The sequence below is a fragment of the Schistocerca cancellata genome, chromosome 6 (assembly GCF_023864275.1).
Source record: "Schistocerca cancellata isolate TAMUIC-IGC-003103 chromosome 6, iqSchCanc2.1, whole genome shotgun sequence".
NCBI classification, from domain to species: domain Eukaryota; kingdom Metazoa; phylum Arthropoda; class Insecta; order Orthoptera; family Acrididae; genus Schistocerca; species Schistocerca cancellata.
Genome location: NC_064631.1, coordinates 50,441,967 through 50,460,511, shown reverse-complemented (window position 1 = coordinate 50,460,511; position 18,545 = coordinate 50,441,967).

The window sequence follows — 18,545 nt, the reverse complement described above, 5'->3', positions numbered from 1 at the left end:
TACTCCATACTCCCAGGACTTGACTCCCCCCCCCCGTGCAGGCGCCCTTGGGTTTGTTCAGTTGTAAATTTCATCACTAGCTTGGACTGACAGTCTTGGTGCAAAATAGTGCCTATCTATTTGAAACAGAACGTTTGTTCAATTGCTTTGCCTTTTATGTGAAATTTCCTTGGACTTGCCTTTCACAGAATACCAGTGGGTACTGCTCTGAACTAGGAGATTTAACACGCATTGAAAGGCAGGTGAATCGTCTGACAATATGACGATATCGTCTGTCAATCTGATATTATTAATAGTTTCTCCACTTATTGTAATCTCTCCAAAAATTACTTTAGACTCTGTGTGTCCCGAGAAATCTCTCTTACTATGAGTAAGCATTTGTTGAGGAAAAATCCTGTACACGCGGATTTGTTAAAAATTCTTCACTGTTCCTTTTGGGACAGCATGAAAACTACTTTCAAGCACAGCATGTTATACTTCAAGCTAAAATTTATGAAAAGTAATTACTTTATGAAATATTTTAGTTTCTATGTTATAATCGATAAGTACTAGTTCTGTATGTACAATTAAAATTATTTTTTTAGAAACATTTGAAATTACGAATTATTTGCACACTTAAAATTTCTATTGTTAATTACGCAATCGTGTACTGTTCACTATGTTTATTTCTGGGTTCACATATGAAATGATAACCGAAATTAATAACTCAACGAAAACTAGTAGGATTCAATTGGAAGAAAAATGGCAAACCCTTTGGAATATTGTTATTTTCTGCAGAGCGTGAGAGTTGTAAGCTCGCCTCTGATGTGATCGGACGTATTTTTGTATAATAGATGCGAACAATGTTATTTCGCTTTGTTAATGCGAAAAATCAAAATACTGTATGATAAATTAGTAGAAAATATATTTACGTGGTCTAGACACGCCGTTCTAAAAATATTTTCAAGTAGGCAACTACGTGAAAATTGTGTTTTGGGCGATGTAAATACACTACCTGACAGAAAAAGTGAGGCACTCACAAACATGGGAGGAAAAGAAATGAAACTTCACTGGTTGGGAGGGTATGTGATATTTTCCAGTGGTTACCAAATCAAACCAAATTTAAATGAACGTGACAGAATGAGCCAACTTACCAGCATTTAGTTGCTCCCCCTCCTGCTGGATGTATCCTCTGATGCTCTTGGGAACGGTGCCATAAAGCCGCAGTATCCTCTCATGAGGCAAGGTGGCCAACAATTGTTCTAGCTGGTCCCTCACATCCCGGGTACTGGTAGTGGGACGTAACTGATGTTCGAGCTTGACTCTCGCATGTTCTTTCGGGGAAAGTTCTGGGGATTTTGCTGGCCACTGGAGTACTCAACAGTTAATAGGGATATGTGCCATATGTGGAGGAGCATTTACCTATTAAAAAATGGCATCACGATACTGTCAAATGAGAGGTACCATATGAGGACTCGTAATGCACGTTGCGTACCGTTGTGCCGTCAGAGTTCTCTCAAGCACTGCCAGCCGTGATCTGCAGTCATACCCGATGGCAAGCCACAACATGACGCCGGGAGAGTCACAGATGGGCGTCTCCCACGGCTCCTCCATAATCACCGACGATGGCCATCCGTGGTCGTGAAGAACCGCGATACATCGCTGAACATAACTGCGATGCCATTAGTCAGCAGTCCATGTCTCGCGGCCACGGCACCGATCAAAAACGCAGAGGTTTGTGTTGTTGTGCTAACGACAGTAATTCCGTGCCCCATGACACAGAACGTTGCAGGGAGCCCATTGCTTGCTCTCGGATGGTAGGAGCAAACGTGAAGGTGTTACGACGTGCTTGGTGCACACTGGGGCGATCCTCGCCTCTGGTGATCATGTTCGGCTAGCCGTCCAAATAGTAACTCAAAATAAATCCCCTTTCAAACACTGTCAGGAGCTAATAACGCTGTCTCATACCAGTACGTGGCTTCACCATGTCCTTCACAGTGGTCACTCAACATCTGACACTGTTCATGCTCTTTTTTATACCCTACCAGACTCGGCAACAATAAAAAAAACCGAAAAACAGCACTGCACTCTGGTGGCCGTTCTACTTTTCCCACAGAACAGCAAATCTAAATCATTTACATACTCGCGATGCTGTATATGTGTACAAAGTTACACTGACACCCCGACCATTTCTTCTGGCTGCTTCACATCTTGTTAGTCAGTGTATATTAAATTGTCTCACGTATTCAGTGGACTGATACGTCCGAAATGATTTCGGTCAAATTCTCCATTTGTGTACGCCATATCAGTAAATGCTGTAACAATAATTTATTGATACTGCTACTGTGTATGCATTTACTGCAATGTGTTTTTTCGTTACGATACAAGTCTCGTTTCATTCAGTGAAAAATCCCCAGTGGTAGGATTTTCTGCGTCTGTTTCTTGCTTTTAATGTAGATGTGATATCTGCCTTCATTTTTCACTAAAATTTTCGCTTTTGGCAGTGAAGCTGTAAATGAAAAATGAAAGAAACTCTAAAGACCGTGGCAGGCGAACAATGACGCACAACGAGGCTGACAGTCAAGTCTACTGGTAAGTTAATATTTTTTGGACGCTCTTTCCCCATAGCACACTAAGGGAGTGAGGGAAAGGTTGTTTCCACGCTCCCCGCCTTGTCCCTCGCACACATTCGTCTCAGCTGCCTCCTGTTTTTGGACCTTCTCTTATTTCAAATAATTAGCACATATCGTCAGTCCTGCAGTTCTTTTTTATCCGGGTATAATACTTGCTCTTAATAGACAAAAGTCCGCAGCTCGTGGCCGTGCCCTAGCGATCTCGTTTCCCACGCCCGGGTTCCCGGGTTCGATTCCCGGCGGGGTCAGGGATTTTCTCTGCCTCGTGATGACTGGGTGTTGTGTGATGTCCTTAGGTTAGTTAGGTTTAAGTAGTTCTAAGTTCTAGGGGACTGATCACCATAGATGTTAAGTCCCATAGTGCTCAGAGCCATTTGAACCATTTGAACCAATAGACAAAATGTTTATTTACTTTTTTATGTTATGTGAGACACAGAGAAGTGACACGAGAATGTGGTTCAGCCGTTCGAGTTGAATCTTGTTCACAGGAAGCTTTGGTGTTTCGCGAATGTCCTCCAGGTTTTTTCCGCGGAACCAGCAGTTACTCTTGTACAGCAGCAGAGTGCATCAGCCGCTTTGTTCCACGAAGAAAAGGTATCGTGCAGTAGGAGAGCTGGTTGTTAGAGAATAAATCTAATAGGTCTGATTTGTATCAGATCCATACGTTTTATAAAAATGTATGTTTTTACAATGTATGTCTGTGTGTATGTTCCACATCTCCTCCAAAATCATTAGGTCGATTTCAATAAAACTTCCTAAAGACGTCCCTTACAGTTTGCAGAAAATCGCTGTGGGGGTAAGAACCACCCACCTATCTAAGGGGTGGGATAGGGGTGAAAAGGAGATGTAGCCCACGACGTGCGAATACCCAGTATTTGAGAGTGAGACCACATAGTGACTTACAACAAATTCTGTACATATTTTCAATCTTTCCGGAAACTTTTTCGCGCCGACCACCAGCACAAAATAATGAAACAAAAAAAGTTTATCGTTTACCATGTTTTCGTTGCCCAAGCAGCAAAACTGCTGCATTAGGCAGATATTATTCAAATATACCATTGAATGTACAGTGAAATAAAACTGCTGCATCATGCACGACATTTTAGTTTATTACTTCTTTGGAAATAACTCTATTCGCAACAGATTTCGCACACAGTATCGACGTATGTCGCTGAATTTACTTACAAAATTGTTATAATTGTACGACACATACACCACTGGCCATTAAAATTGCTACACCACCAAGATTACGTGCTACAGACGCGAAATTTAACCGACGGGAAGAAGATGCTGTGATATGCAAATGATTAGCTTTTCAGAGCATTCACACAATGTTGGCGCCGGTGGCGACACCTACAACGTGCTGACATGAGGAAAGTTTCCAACCGATTTCTCATACACAAACAGCAGTTGACCGGCGTTGCCTGGTGAAACGTTGTTGTGATGCCTCGTGTAAGGAGGAGAAATGCGTACCACCACGTTTCCGACTTTGATAAAGGTAGGATTGTAGCCTATCGCGATTGCGGTTTATCGTATCGCGACATAACTGCTCGCGTTGGTCGAGAGCCAATGACTGTTAGCAGAATATGGAATCGTTGGGTTCGGGAGGGTAATACGGAGCGCCGTGCTGGATCCCAACGGCCTCGTATCACTAGCAGTCGAGATGACAGGCATCTTATCCACATGGCTGTAACCGATCGTGCAGCCACGTCTCGATACCTGAGTCAACAGATGGGGACGTTTGCAAGACAACAACCATCTGCACGAACAGTTCGACGACGTTTGCAGCAGCATGGACTATCAGCTCAGAGACCATGGCTGCGGTTACCCTTGACGCTGCATCACAAGCAGGAGCGCCTGCGATGGTGTACTCAATGACAAACCTCGGTGCACGAATGGCAAAATGTCATTTTTTCGGATGAATCCAGGTTCTCTTTACAGCATCCTGATGGTCGCATCCGTGTTTGGCGACATCGCGGTGAACGCACATTGGAAGCGTGTATTCGTCATCGCCATACTGGCGTATCACTCGGCGTGATGGTATGGGGTGCCATTGGTTACACGTCTCGGCCACCTCTTGTTCGCATTGACGGCACTTTGAACAGTGGACGTTACATTTCAGATGTGTTACGACCCGTGGCTCTACATTTCATTCTATCCGTGCGAAACCCTACATTTCAGGAGGATAATGCACGACCGCATGTTACAGCTCCTGTACGGGCCTTTCTGGATACAGAAAATGTTAGACTGCTGCCCAGCCAGCACATTCTCCAGATCTCTCACCAATTGAAAACGTCTGGTCAATGGTGGCCGAGCAACTGGCTCGTCACAATACGCCAGTCACTATTCTTGATGAACTGTGGTATCGCGTTGAAGCTGCATTGGCAGCTGTTCCTGTGCATGCCATTCAAGCTCTGTTTGACTGAATGCCCAGGTGTATCAAGGCCGTTATTACGGCCAGAGGTGGTTGTTCTGGGTACTGATTTCTCAGGATCTATTCACCCAAATTGCGTGAAAATGTAATCACATGTCAGTTCTAGTGTAATATATTTGTCCAATGAATACCCGTTTATCATCTGCATTTCTTCTTGGTGTAGCAATTTTAATGGCCAGTAGTGTAGTTCAGGAGTTATGGCATCACGAACATTGAGCTGCGTAAAATCGAAACTGCTGCGCGAAATCCTCTAGAGATATAGCTGAACATGTGCGCAAATATGTGTGAAATATGTTAAATAGATCTGAAACGTACGTACGCGAGGCAAGTGATGGCTAAAAAGCTGCTCCTAAACCCCTGGATCGATTTCAACCGATCTTGGTACTTACTATCTAGAAAGAAATACTGCTGGGGCAGAAGTGATAACGTGAAGAGATAAGTGGTTAGAATGAGATGGTTAGAGAGAGGAGGAGGGAGAAATGGACAGAAAGGAAAGAGGAGGAGATGGTCAGAGAAAGGAAAGAGGAAGAGATAGACAGAGAGAGGAGCGCAGGAGGTGATGGATAGGGAGAGGGGGAAGAGGAAACTGAGAGAGAAAGGAGGAGATGGACAGATCATGGAATAAAGAGAAGATGAGCCGAGATGGGGGGGGGGGGGGTAGAGGACATGGACTAATAGAAGACTGGAATAAATATATTCAGGGTAACGCTGGGAACGTAGCTAGTTACAAGTAATAAAGAATTCTACTAGCGCAACGTACGTTTCTCGTGTGGCATTGTTCGCAGCTCGTGGTCTAGTGCCTAGCGTTGCTGCCTGTGGATCACGGGGTCCCGGGTTCGATTCCTGGCCGGGTTGGGGATTTCCTCTGCCCGGAAAATGTGTGTTTGTGCTGTCCTCATCATTTCATCATCATCGTCATTCGTGAAAGTGGCTGCATTGGACTGTGTAGAGATGACCGCGCAGTTGAGCGCTCCGCAAACCAAACCTCATCGTCACGTGTGGCATTGCTTTGCGAACGATCAAATACATCGCTGCATGTGGATCAGACCACCACTACCACCACCAACATCATTACCACCACCTTCTCCATTTAAAGTTCAACCTAAGTTCTCTTTTCCGGTGAGTATCCTTTCCTCCGTATTCCCTGGTTTCTCCTGCTTGTAGGTCAACATCTCGGAAGTTTTGCAGGCAGCTGTCTTATCGATGTAAACGAACGCCGTCTGGAGACCTTACTTTTGGGATTACCCTCGTCCATACTGTATGTATTTAAATCTCTCCGTATGACTTCGTTCCTTGTTTTCCCTCGAACAATCCTAAACGGGTCGAAGCAATCTCAATTCATTATACTAAATTTTCAATGCTTATTTTTCCGTAAGTGTAAAAGTTTCGCTTCCGCTTAGCAATGATGGGACGATCATTATTTCTTTCGATTATCTTCTCTTGGGATTTTGTGCATTCCTCCACATATCTGACTGAGATAGTAGCTTTGACTTGTTGTAGGTATCCATGTTGGTACATACATTACATCCTACATATCTGAAATCCAACTGCTTATCGAGGATATGAACTTCGGCAATATTTTGTAAAATGTTAGCTCCTTCTCTGGAGGGGCATAAAAACATTACTTTGGTTTTACTGTTAGATAAAACTAATTCTGAGTTCTGCCATATTAAGTGTAATATATATGCAGGGTGTCTCAGGAGGAATCATCAGTACTCAGATATATGACAGGAACGATCGTTTGAAGCAAAAAATTTAAGTAAACATGGGCTCTAAAATCCGTATCTTAAGAGCTATGAGCACTTCTTCATCTTCGATACTATGGGACAAATATCTTCTACTGCCAGCTCTTTGATTTCCGTATTTTTGGAGGAGGTAGTATGAACCAAAACAAGAAAAAAAGTCCAGTAAACGTGGGCTCTATAACGCATAGCTTGAGAGCTATGGCATTTGCTCAGTAGACCTGTTTCACAGTTGTGAAGATGAGCAAGTGTTCATAACTCATTTTAGAGGCCACGTTTACTGGACATTTTGCTTCGAGTGGCCGTTCCTGTCGTATCCCTGATTATCGAACATTCTTAATGGGATGTATTGCTCTTTGTGGATGATTTTCTATTTTTTGCATGTTAAACATGCCATAATAACCAGGACTGTACAAAAATTTGTGTATGATCTCCATTACCTCAAGCAGTCTCCTTTGTAGACCTTAAAAATGTAGAAGATGCCAAATATCCTTGTATTTCTCTCCTGTAACCTGTAAAATCTGTTAGGTGACCATCCAAATCTAGCGTTTATAGGTGTATTATGGTACAGATTTTGATTGTTGCGCTGATATGTGTGGAATGGCATCTAATTTTTTTTTTTTTTTTTACCGCCAGGAGCATAGCTTTTGGAGCATCATGAGAAGCCTTTTGAAAATTTTCCGTGGTTGTACGCTGTCCAATCACATTAATATGACCACCTGACAAAACCCTGAGTAACCACCCTTCGCAATGCGGACCACTGCGAGACGTGCAGAAAGAAAGAGGGTCAGTGATGTTCTGGAAGGTATCGACAGGGATGTGGAGCTAAGTCGACTCCAGTACCGTGGCCGGCTGCCCTAGGTTTCTCGGCTGAGGAGCAACGGCGCGAACAACCTGATCCAGTTGGTGCCACGGATTATCGATAAATTTTCAATCCGGGGAGTTTGGTTGCCCGGGAAGTACGGTAAATTCATCCTGGTGCTCTTCGAAGCACGCACGTACACAGTGAGTGGTGTGACGCGTTGCATTGTTCTGCTGGTAGATGCCATCGTGGCAAGGAGAAACAAACTGCATGTGGGGGTGGACATGGTCCCCAGGGATAGATGCATAATTATGTTTTACTATTGTGCCTTCCAGAGTGACGAGATCAACCAGGGAATGCCAATAAAACATTCCCCACACCATAATGCTCCTTCCTCCTGCCTGGACTCTTCCGACGATTATTGCAGGGCCGTACACATGGAAGGTCATCTGTCCGACAGAGCAGTCATCTGAAAAGGCCATCTGTCCACTAAGTGGACGTCAAGTTGCGGTATTGGCGTGCAAACTCCAGCCTTCGTCGTCGAAAAACAGCAGTCTGCATGGCTGCGTAAAGCAAGTGCCTGCTGAAGCTCATATGCAGCAACATTCGCTGAACGGTTGTTGAGGAAACACTGTTGCTAACTCCTTCATTCGTGTGGGCGAGCAGTTGCTCACCAGTTGCACATCTATTCGGCCACAGCCGTCGGCCCGTGGCGTACCACGGTCTCCTCGGCTTCGTTTTTGGACAGCGCTATTTAGCCACGCAGTTGTAGGGGAAGGAGTAGAAGAAAAGGTTACAGGAGAATATGGGCTTGGGACAAGGTATGAAAGAGGAGAAAGACTAATTGAGTTCTGTAACAAGTTTCAGCTAGTAATAGCGAATACCCTGTTCAAGAATCACAAGAGGTGGTATACTTGGAAAAATGCCGGGAGATACGGGAAGATTTCAATTAGATTACATCATGGTCAGACAGAGATTCCGAAATCAGATACTGGATTGTAAGGCGTACCCAGGAGCAGATATAGACTCAGATCACAATATAGTAGTGATGAAGAGTAGGCTGAAGTTCAAGACATTAGTCAGGAAGAATCAATACACAAAGAAGTGGGATACGGAAGTACTAAGGAATGACAAGATACGTCTGAAGTTCTCTAACGCTATAGATACTGCAATAAGGAATAGCGCAGTAGGCAGTACAGTCGAAGAGGAATGGACATCTCTAAAAAGGGCCATCACAGAAGTTGGGAAGGAAAACATAGGTACAAAGAAGGTAGCTGCGAAGAAACCATGGGTAACAGAAGAAATACTTCAGTTGATTGATGAAAGGAGGAAGTACAAACATGTTCTGGGAAAATCAGGAATACAGAAATACAAGTCGCTGAGGAATGAAATAAATAGGAAGTGCAGGGAAGCTAAGACGAAATGGCTGCAGGAAAAACGTGAAGACACCGAAAAAGATATGATTGTCGGAAGGACAGACTCAGCATACAGGAAAGTCAAAACAACCTTTGGTGACATTAAAAGCAACGGTGGTAACATTAAGAGTACAACGGGAATTCCACTGTTAAATGCAGAGGAGAGAGCAGATAGGTGGAAAGAATACATTGAAAGTCTCTATGAGGGTGAAGATTTGTCTGATGTAATAGAAGAAGAAACAGGAGTCGATTTAGAAGAGATAGGGGATCCAGTATTAGAATCGGAATTTAAAAGAGCTTTGGAGGACTTACGGTCAAATAAGGCAGAAGGGATAGATAACATTCCATCAAAATTTCTAAAATCATTGGGGGAAGTGGCAACAAACGACTATTCACGTTGGTGTATAGAATATATGAGTCTGGCGATATACCATCTGACTTTTGGAAAAGCATCATCCACACAATTCCGAAGACGGCAAGAGCTGACAAGTGCGATAATTATCGCACAATCAGCTTAACAGCTCATGCATCGAAGCTGCTTACAAGAATAATATACAGAAGAATGGAAAAGAAAATTGAGAATGCGCTAGGTGGCGATCAGTTTGGCTTTAGGAAAAGTAAAGGGACGAGAGAGGCAATTCTGACGTTACGGCTAATAATGGAAGCAAGGCTCAAGAAAAATAAAGACACTTTCATAGGATTTGTCGACCTGGAAAAAGCGTTCGACAATATAAAATGGTGCAAGCTGTTCGAGATTCTGAAAAAAGTACGGGTAAGCTATAGGGAGAGACGGGTCATATACAATATGTACAACAACCAAGAGGGAATAATAAGAGTGGACGATCAAGAACGAAGTGCTCGTATTAAGAAGGGTGTAAGACAAGGCTGTAGCCTTTCGCCCCTACTCTTCGATCTGTACATCGAGGAAGCAATGATGGAAATAAAAGAAAGGTTCAGGAGTGGAATTAAAATACAAGGTGAAAGGATATCAATGATACGATTCGCTGATGACATTGCTATCCTGAGTGAAAGTGAAGAAGAATTAAATGATCTGCTGGACGGAATGAACAGTCTAATGAGTACACAGTAAGGTTTGAGAGTAAATCGGAGAAAGACGAAGGTAATGGGAAGTAGTAGAAATGAGAACAGCGAGAAACTTAACATCGGGATTGATGGTCACGAAGTCAATGAAGTTAAGGAATTCTGCTACCTAGGCAGTAAAATAACCAATGACTGACGGAGCAAGGAGGACATCAAAAGCAGACTCGCTATGGCAAAAAAGGCATTTCTGGCCAAGAGAAGTCTACTAATATCAAATACCGGCCTTAATTTGAGGAAGAAATTTCTGAGGATTGTACGTCTGGAGTACAGCATTGTATGGTAGTGAAACATGAACTGTGGGAAAACCGGAACAGAAGAGAATCGAAGCATTTGAGATGTGGTGCTATAGACGAATGTTGAAAATTAGGTGGACTGATAAGGTCAGGAATGAGGTGGTTCTACGCAGAATCGGAAAGGAATATGTGGAAAACACTGACAAGGAGAAGGGACAGGGTGATAGGACATCTGCTAAGACATGAGGGAATGACTTCCATGGTACTAGAGGGAGCTGTAGAGGGCAAAAACTGTAGAGGAAGACAGAGATTGGAATACGTCAAGCAAATAATTGAGGACGTAGGTTGCAAGTGCTACTCTGAGATGAAGAGGTTAGCACAGGAAAGGAATTCGTGGCGGGCCGCATCAAACCAGTCAGTAGACTGATGACCAAAAAAAAAAATTTAGCCACGCACGGTATACTTTAACAACTGCGGCACGCGTGCTGTTTACAAACTTAGACGTTTCGGAAATGCTTCCACCTTGTCCCGAAAGCCAGTGATCTTATCGTTGATGTGCTTTCACCCTGAAGTTTAATGCCCCTCTTGAACTTTTCCTTTATTTGCGCCATAGGCTCAACAATAGGGGCGAAAGACTGCATCCGTGTCTTACTCCTTCTTAATCTGAGCACTTCCTTCCTGATCTCCCAATCTTACTGTTCCGTGTTGTTTCTCGTACATACTGAAATTACCCGTCTTTCTATGTACCTCATCCGATTTTTCTCAGAATTTCGAACATCGTACACAACTTTAATCTGCCAAACGCTTTTTCAAGTCGACAGATATACTGTGCAACACAACTAAAAGATCACTTTTTTTGAAACCCCGTAATTGTTTCCCATTGCGACGTAGAAATTTCGCTCATAAATGGGGGAAGTGGTACAGATTCGATTAGTGATAGTCATAGTAATGGAAGCAATACCGATTGCACAAGAGAAGATGAAAGCCAATCAGCTGTCACTGCCAATGGAAGTGAAAGAAACACCGCTACTGAAAATGAAGAAAGAAACAAGAAACTGAGTGGAGCAGTTTCTAAATGTGTTCTGTGTGTGGAAACAGTCACAGTAAAACATCCATAGCATTAAGTCAATAGATGAACTGTCTTATTTATACTGTCAATTATATCTGCATTCTACAGACCAGTCAACATCCTCCTAACAGTGAAGTTACGGTTTACGATTAAACTTTACGATTCACATGCCTATGCTTGTGAAATAAAACATTTTCGTGTGTATGCTCGTACCGTCTCTAAGCCCTTTGCTCGTCCGCTACAATGCAGTATCTTTTTTACTCACTTGCATGTCCCTCCTGCTCTTACGAGTGTCCTTCTGTGTTTGCATGAAGTGCAGAACATATCCTTATACTACTGTATACAAGGCTGGTCGGAATGCACAAACAAACGACGTTCGTACTTAAATGGCACATGCCGGAATGAACTTTCACTCTGCATCGGAATGTGCGCTCATATGAAACTTCCTGGCAAATTAAAACTATGTGCCGGTCGGCGACTGGAACCCAGAACCTTCGCCTTTCGCGGGCAGGAGAGATTCTGTGAACTTTGGAAGGTATGACGTGAAGCACTGGCAGAAGTACATGTGTGAGGACGTGTCGTGAGCGTGCGCTGGTAGCTCAGTTGGTAGAGCACTAGCTGGCAAAAGACGAAGATCCCTTGTTAGAGTGGCGGTCCACTAAACAGTTTTAACCTGCCGAGAAGTGCCAGCAGATGCCAACACGATGCCAGTGAATAAACCACGGCTTGTGACATGAAATATCCAAGTGGAGTAGCTCCATCAGCCATTACATTCTCACGTGCTGAACAACGACTTCGTGGTTTGAGAAGGCGCGAAGGTAACATGCGAGGATCAGCAAGAACTGAGGATATGGAGGTGTTTCGTTTAACTGCAGTACACAACGATCCCAATAAGCTGCCAGGATAGCCGAGCGCGTTAACGCGCTGCTTCCGCAGTTCGGGGAGAGGAGCCTGCACTGGATCGAAGCCCCCCTCACTGTTTAACGAGAAGGGCTCGTGAGCCGGCCACTCTGGCTGTTGTTTCTGGCGGTTTTCCATACCAAATTAGGTGAACGATAGGCTGGTACCCACGTCCTATGTCAGATATATCCATGCAGACATGTAGGGAACGTTCCTACACTTGAACACATGATTTACTGTAGACGCAGACAGATGGGGTACGCAGGTTCCGTCCGGAGGGGTATCTGGCCGCCAACTATCGCTAACATTACCAAAACTCATATAACAATGTGGACTCCGGAGGAAAAAGGGGAAAGACATGTGGCGAACAGTGAATTTGGTTTCTTGAAACAGGATGGATTTGTTTATTTGCTATTTTCTTTTAGTCTGTTATGTAGATACATAGTAAATAATATCTGAACATAGTTTCAAATGTGTTAGTATAACTTAGTATTATAGTGTTTTAGAAGGTAAATTTACATGAAGAAAGGGAAAAAATGGTTCAAATGGCTCTGAGCGCTAAGGGACTTAACTTCTGAGGTCATCAGTCCCCTAGAACCTAGAACTACTTATACCTAACTAACCTAAGGACATCACACGCATCCATGTCCGAGGCAGGATTCGAACCTGCGACTGTAGCCGTCGCCCGGTTCCAGACCGAAGCGCCTAGAACCGCTCGACCACCACGGCCGGTGAGAAAGAGAAAGATAATAATTTTTAAAAGAAATAAAATAGTTTACATACTGCTCCTCGGCCACCTGGCGCTCTGATACATGTCCATCCGGAAACCAGAAGGCATATGCTATTGTTCTATTGTACCATGATACATAGCTGCGCAACAAATTTTGAAATTTATAGTTCTGGAGTACAATACTATACAACACGACAGTACACAGCACTACACTACACTACCCTACCCTACACTACTGTATCTGGTATCAGAACCAAGCTAGATTCCTCGTTTGTCTGGTAGTTAGGCCCCGGCGCGCTGAGGTACAACTCAGGGGCTGTGTTGCTGTGCCACTCAAGGTGTAGATATCGGGAGATGGCTATAACGGTCTCAGAGAATCCTTGTTGGTCCTTCCAGTGGTTCATCTTCTCATTGCTTCTGGAGGATTTTGTAGGGGATATTCTGCCGTGGCGCGTCTCTTTGTCGTGAAGTGCGGTCTCTTCTTGCTTGTCTCTCAGCCATGTAGGCTGTTATTGAAAGGGTCGTTATCAAGAACTAGAAAACCCACAATCAGAATAAAAACCAACCTGTGAAAAGAACAGAAGTATACAAGTATCTTGGAATTAACATCGACGAAAAGCAAAACTTTCACGAATATGTAGAAACCGTGTAGCAGAGAGGCATTTATATCCAAAAGAAAATATCGACAACTGGCCAAATAATTTTTCAGCTGCCACTAAGTGCAGCAAGGACGTACCAGAACAGAATCTAACTCTCTATTGTGGGCTACGGGGCGAGCGTTTGCGCGCATAGAACCTGAAAGGTAAGGACACCAAAGGCTCGACAGCGAGCACAGAGTGGGGATGGCGATTATCGGTAAAACAACAGGTTTCCGGTTATACCGGTATTTTCGTCTATAGTTTAACCTGACTGTTAAAACCACCCAGTATAACCATTTTGTGAAATAACCGATTTCCGCTATTTTAATTGTTTCCAGTAATAAACGTAAACTCCGAACAAAGACTGAAAAATTCTAATGAAGGTGAAGGAGTAGGGGATCTCGATCGATGTGAGGTCGAGGCTGTAGCAGACATGGGTCTCGTCGTCTCCAGCAAAGCTGGCGATGGTGAATGATACGGGCGTGGTGACAGCGAGAGAGAAAGGTCACAAGGTGATGACTTCCCTGCATCATCGCTTTTTGATGGTATCAGTTTTTCACCCCGAAGCAGCCACGAAATTAAGGGTTCAGTTACGAGCACAAGTTTATTGCGCGTCAATAGAGTTATAGGTACACCATTCAAATTTACCTTCTCTTCCATGGAACATTGTGGACCGAGAGAGATGGAGTGGTTAGCACGCTGGACTCGCATTCAGGAGGACGACGTTTGGAACCCTCAAACCCGTGTCCGGCCATCCTGATTTAGGTTTTCCGTGATTTCCCTAACAGCTTCAGGCAAATGGCGGGATGGTTCCTTTGAAAGGCCGCGGTCAATTTCCTTCCCCATCCTTCCCTAGTCCGACGGGACCAATGACCTAGCAGTTTGGTCCCCTCCCGAAAACCAACCAACCAACATTGTGGATGTTTTCTCCTCGTATGATGTCGCAAATTTCTTGTGCCTCTCCCTGTTTTTAATCTTTCAAAGCAAATGATCCATTCTGCAATAAAACCGATGCACGAGGACGACAACGGGAAACTACGGTATACCCGAGGTACGGGCAGGCCACCCTGTGACGGGTACATTATTGTCTCAGCATTGCTGCGCCGATTCTTATGTCGTGTGTTTGTTGCTACTTGCTAACTGTCGGCTACGTTATAAAAACTGAACTCATTACTTTTTCAGTTTCCTATAATCCAACACTTCAAAGCAATGGAAACTTCACGAATAAACATTACTTATTTTTTCAAAAAAGTTTTATTTAAAAACTAAAAATTTTAGTTCTGCTGCAATGGCAAACTGCAATGCCGGTCTTCTTACCTGGTTATTAGTAAAAAATGCAACCGAGACCAAAGAAATACCGAAAAATACCGATTACTTGGAATTAAAATACCGGTAGCCTATTAGCTTCAACCGATCAGTTTTTCCCATGCCTAGCACAGAGAAGTGTACTCCTGCGCCTGACACTCGCACATAAAACAACACCAGGCTCTCTATCTTTGGACCAAGCCGTAACAAAAAGAGCGAACATGATAACTGGGCTCAAGACTTACATAAAGCAATGAAGGCATGCGTTGACAAACAATGGCAAGAAATCTGGAACAGGATAGAAACAGGGAGGAGAATTTACCAGTTTCCGACCAAAGGAGCTATAAATGTCGGGACATGCTCCATATCATACTACTTACTAAAAATACAACGCACCACAGACACTTGCGAATGTGGAACAGTCAACACCCCAGACCATATCGTCTGCGAACGTGGCATTAGACAGGATGTCACAGACCAGGACAGGAACGTGTTTGGTAATACAACGGTCTATAACATCGTAAGGAATGAGGCACTGTGGCATAGGCTGATCACGCTGACAGCTAAAATATCACCTTATGAACAGAGTGTATCATAATTAATAGCAAAAACTGACACGGGTGAAAATATAGTAAATAGGGATCCCGAAAACAGCCGTTTGTGAGACAATTCCGTTTGCGTGGTTATGTGTCGCCACTGAGCTCGATGGAAGTATTCTCTTATTTGGTACAAGTGTACACTGTTAAGACAAAATAAAACAACGATGCCCCATGGAGGAATTGTCCGGATGGGACAGGAATCGGTAATTGTGGTGAATATGTACAGGCAAACAAATGATTACAATTTCAGATAACTTCAAGAGAAAGAGCTTGACAAATTAAGCAAGTCTGTAAAGCGCTGGCCCACTTCTGATCTTTACAGAAACAATTGCTCAGCTTGGCACTGACTGATAGCGTTGTTGGACACCCTACTGAGGGATGCCGTGCCAGATTCTGTAAAATTGGTGCGTTAGAACCTCACATTTCCGAGCTGGTCGGAGCGCCTTGCCTGTAATGCCCCAAACGTTCCCTGTTGGGGTGAGATCTCGCGACCTTGCTGGCCAAGGTAGGATGTGGCAAGCATGGAGACAAGCAGTAGAAACTATTGACACGTGTGTGAGGGCATTATCTTACTGAAATGTAAGCCCAGGGCGGCTTGCAGAAAGGGCAACAAAACGGGGCGTAGAATGTCATCGACGTACCGCTGTGCTGTAAGGGTCCTGCTACGAAAAGAATTGACACTCCAGACCACAGATTGTCGGTCCGTATGGCGGACGACAGACAGGCTGGTATTCAGCCGTTGTTTGGGGCGTCTGCAGGCACGTCTTCGCCGGTCTATGCGGCTCAGTTCGAAGCGGGACACATCACTGAAGACAGTTCGACTCCACCAGATAAGATTCCAGACCGAAGATGTGTTTGGAGACGCCACCGAGACCGGTGGAATACCAACCTGACTGTTACCCACCGTATGGCCTGACAACCGAGGGTGATGGTCTCAACACTTCCTGCAACGAGTACGAGTGTACTGTGAACTGATTCGGTAGGACGACGATTCAGACCCGCGTCCGGCCATCCGGACTGAGATTTTCTGTGATTTCCCCAAATCGTTCTAGGCAGATGCCAGGATGTTCCCTTTGAAAGAGCACGATCGATTTCCTTCCGCCTCCTTGACGCAATCCAGTTTCTTTCCTTCCTGTAAACTGTGTAAGTAGGCTGTTTAAGTTCTCTTATTGGTAAGGCCACGTAGCGCTCTGTATGAAAATCACTGGCTGTGCTGTGTGCAGTCTGTGGCTAGTTTGCATTCTTGTCTGCCATAGTAGTGTTACGAGTACGAGTGTACTGTGAACTGATTCGGTAGGACGACGATTCAGACCCGCGTCCGGCCATCCGGACTGAGATTTTCTGTGATTTCCCCAAATCGTTCTAGGCAGATGCCAGGATGTTCCCTTTGAAAGAGCACGATCGATTTCCTTCCGCCTCCTTGACGCAATCCAGTTTCTTTCTTTCCTGTAAACTGTGTAAGTAGGCTGTTTAAGTTCTCTTATTGGTAAGGCCACGTAGCGCTCTGTATGAAAATCACTGGCTGTGCTGTGTGCAGTCTGTGGCTAGTTTGCATTCTTGTCTGCCATAGTAGTGTTGGGCAGCTGGATGTGAACAGCGCGTAGTGTTGCGCAGTTGGAGGTGAGCCGCCAGCAGTGGTGGTGTGGGGAGAGAGATGGCGGAGTTTTGAAATTTGTAATACTGGATATCATGAACTGCTATATACATTATGACTTTTGAACGCTATTAAGGTAAATACATTGTTTGTTCTCTATTAAAATCTTTCATTTGCTAACTATGCCTATCAGTAGTTAGTGCCTTCCGTAGTTTGAACCTTTTATTTAGCTGGCAGTAGTGGCGCTCGCTCTATTGCAGTAGTTCGAGTAGCCAAGATTTTTGTGAGGTAAGTGATTTGTGAAACGTATAGGTTAATGTCAGTCAGGGCCATTCCTTTGTAGGGATTTCTGAAAGTCAGATTGCGTTGCGCTAAAAATATTGTGTGTCAGTTTAAGCACAGTCGTGTATAAATTGTTCCTAAGGGGACGTTTCATATGTCGACCCTTAGCCGAGGATACCTCACTGGAATCTTCTGATTTTTTCTTGTAGTTTGTGTAATTAGTGTAGATTTTGTTTATTGCTAGCGCGTAATTGTAGAGAGAATATCCTTTGTAGTTGCAGTCTTTCATTGTTGTACAGTAAAACAGGTGTGGCACGTAAGTAAATTTGCACCAAGTATTTCACAGCTGCGTTTGCAATTAACTAGATATCATTTTCAGTGCTATGTTAATGTGTTTTCTTATTTTGCTCTTCAAATTGTGCTTTTCTGTGTTGTCGTGTGAAATATTGTGACAATAATGGCGTGTGAAAAACGTAACACTAGGATCCAAAGTAAACTGAGAAATAATAGTGACGACGAGCGTAGCTTATCAGCGCCGCCGAGTAATGAATTAACTAATGTTCAAAGTAGTAATTTGGTAATTGTACATAGGGAAATGGAGTGGGCTGCAAATAATGCTGTAGGCAGTGAAACAATTAGTGAAGAGCGAAGCATTATCTATCGATCGGTCGGCAATAGCTCGACTCAGGAATCCGAAATGACAGGACACAACCTTGTAAATACTGTAGATTCAGGTTTTGCGTCCTCACCGTTTTCTCAAATAAGTCAAGACACATTTTCTGCTTGTCAAAATGTGAATGTTGCCGGTGCAAATTCTCTGCCGAAAAGCATAGAGGAACAGATTCCAGACACTAATACATGATTATTGCAATTAATGTAACAAATGGAACAAAATCAGAGACAAACACAGCAAAAGCTTCAAAAGTTAGACACAATGGAACAACACCAGAGACAAACACAGCAAGTTAGACACAATGGAACAAAATCTTGGGAAGTTAGACACCACACTTGAACAAACGCGTGAAGATTTAACTATTGAGTTACATAACATTGAATCGAAATGTCAAAAAGTCTGTAATGACGTAAAAA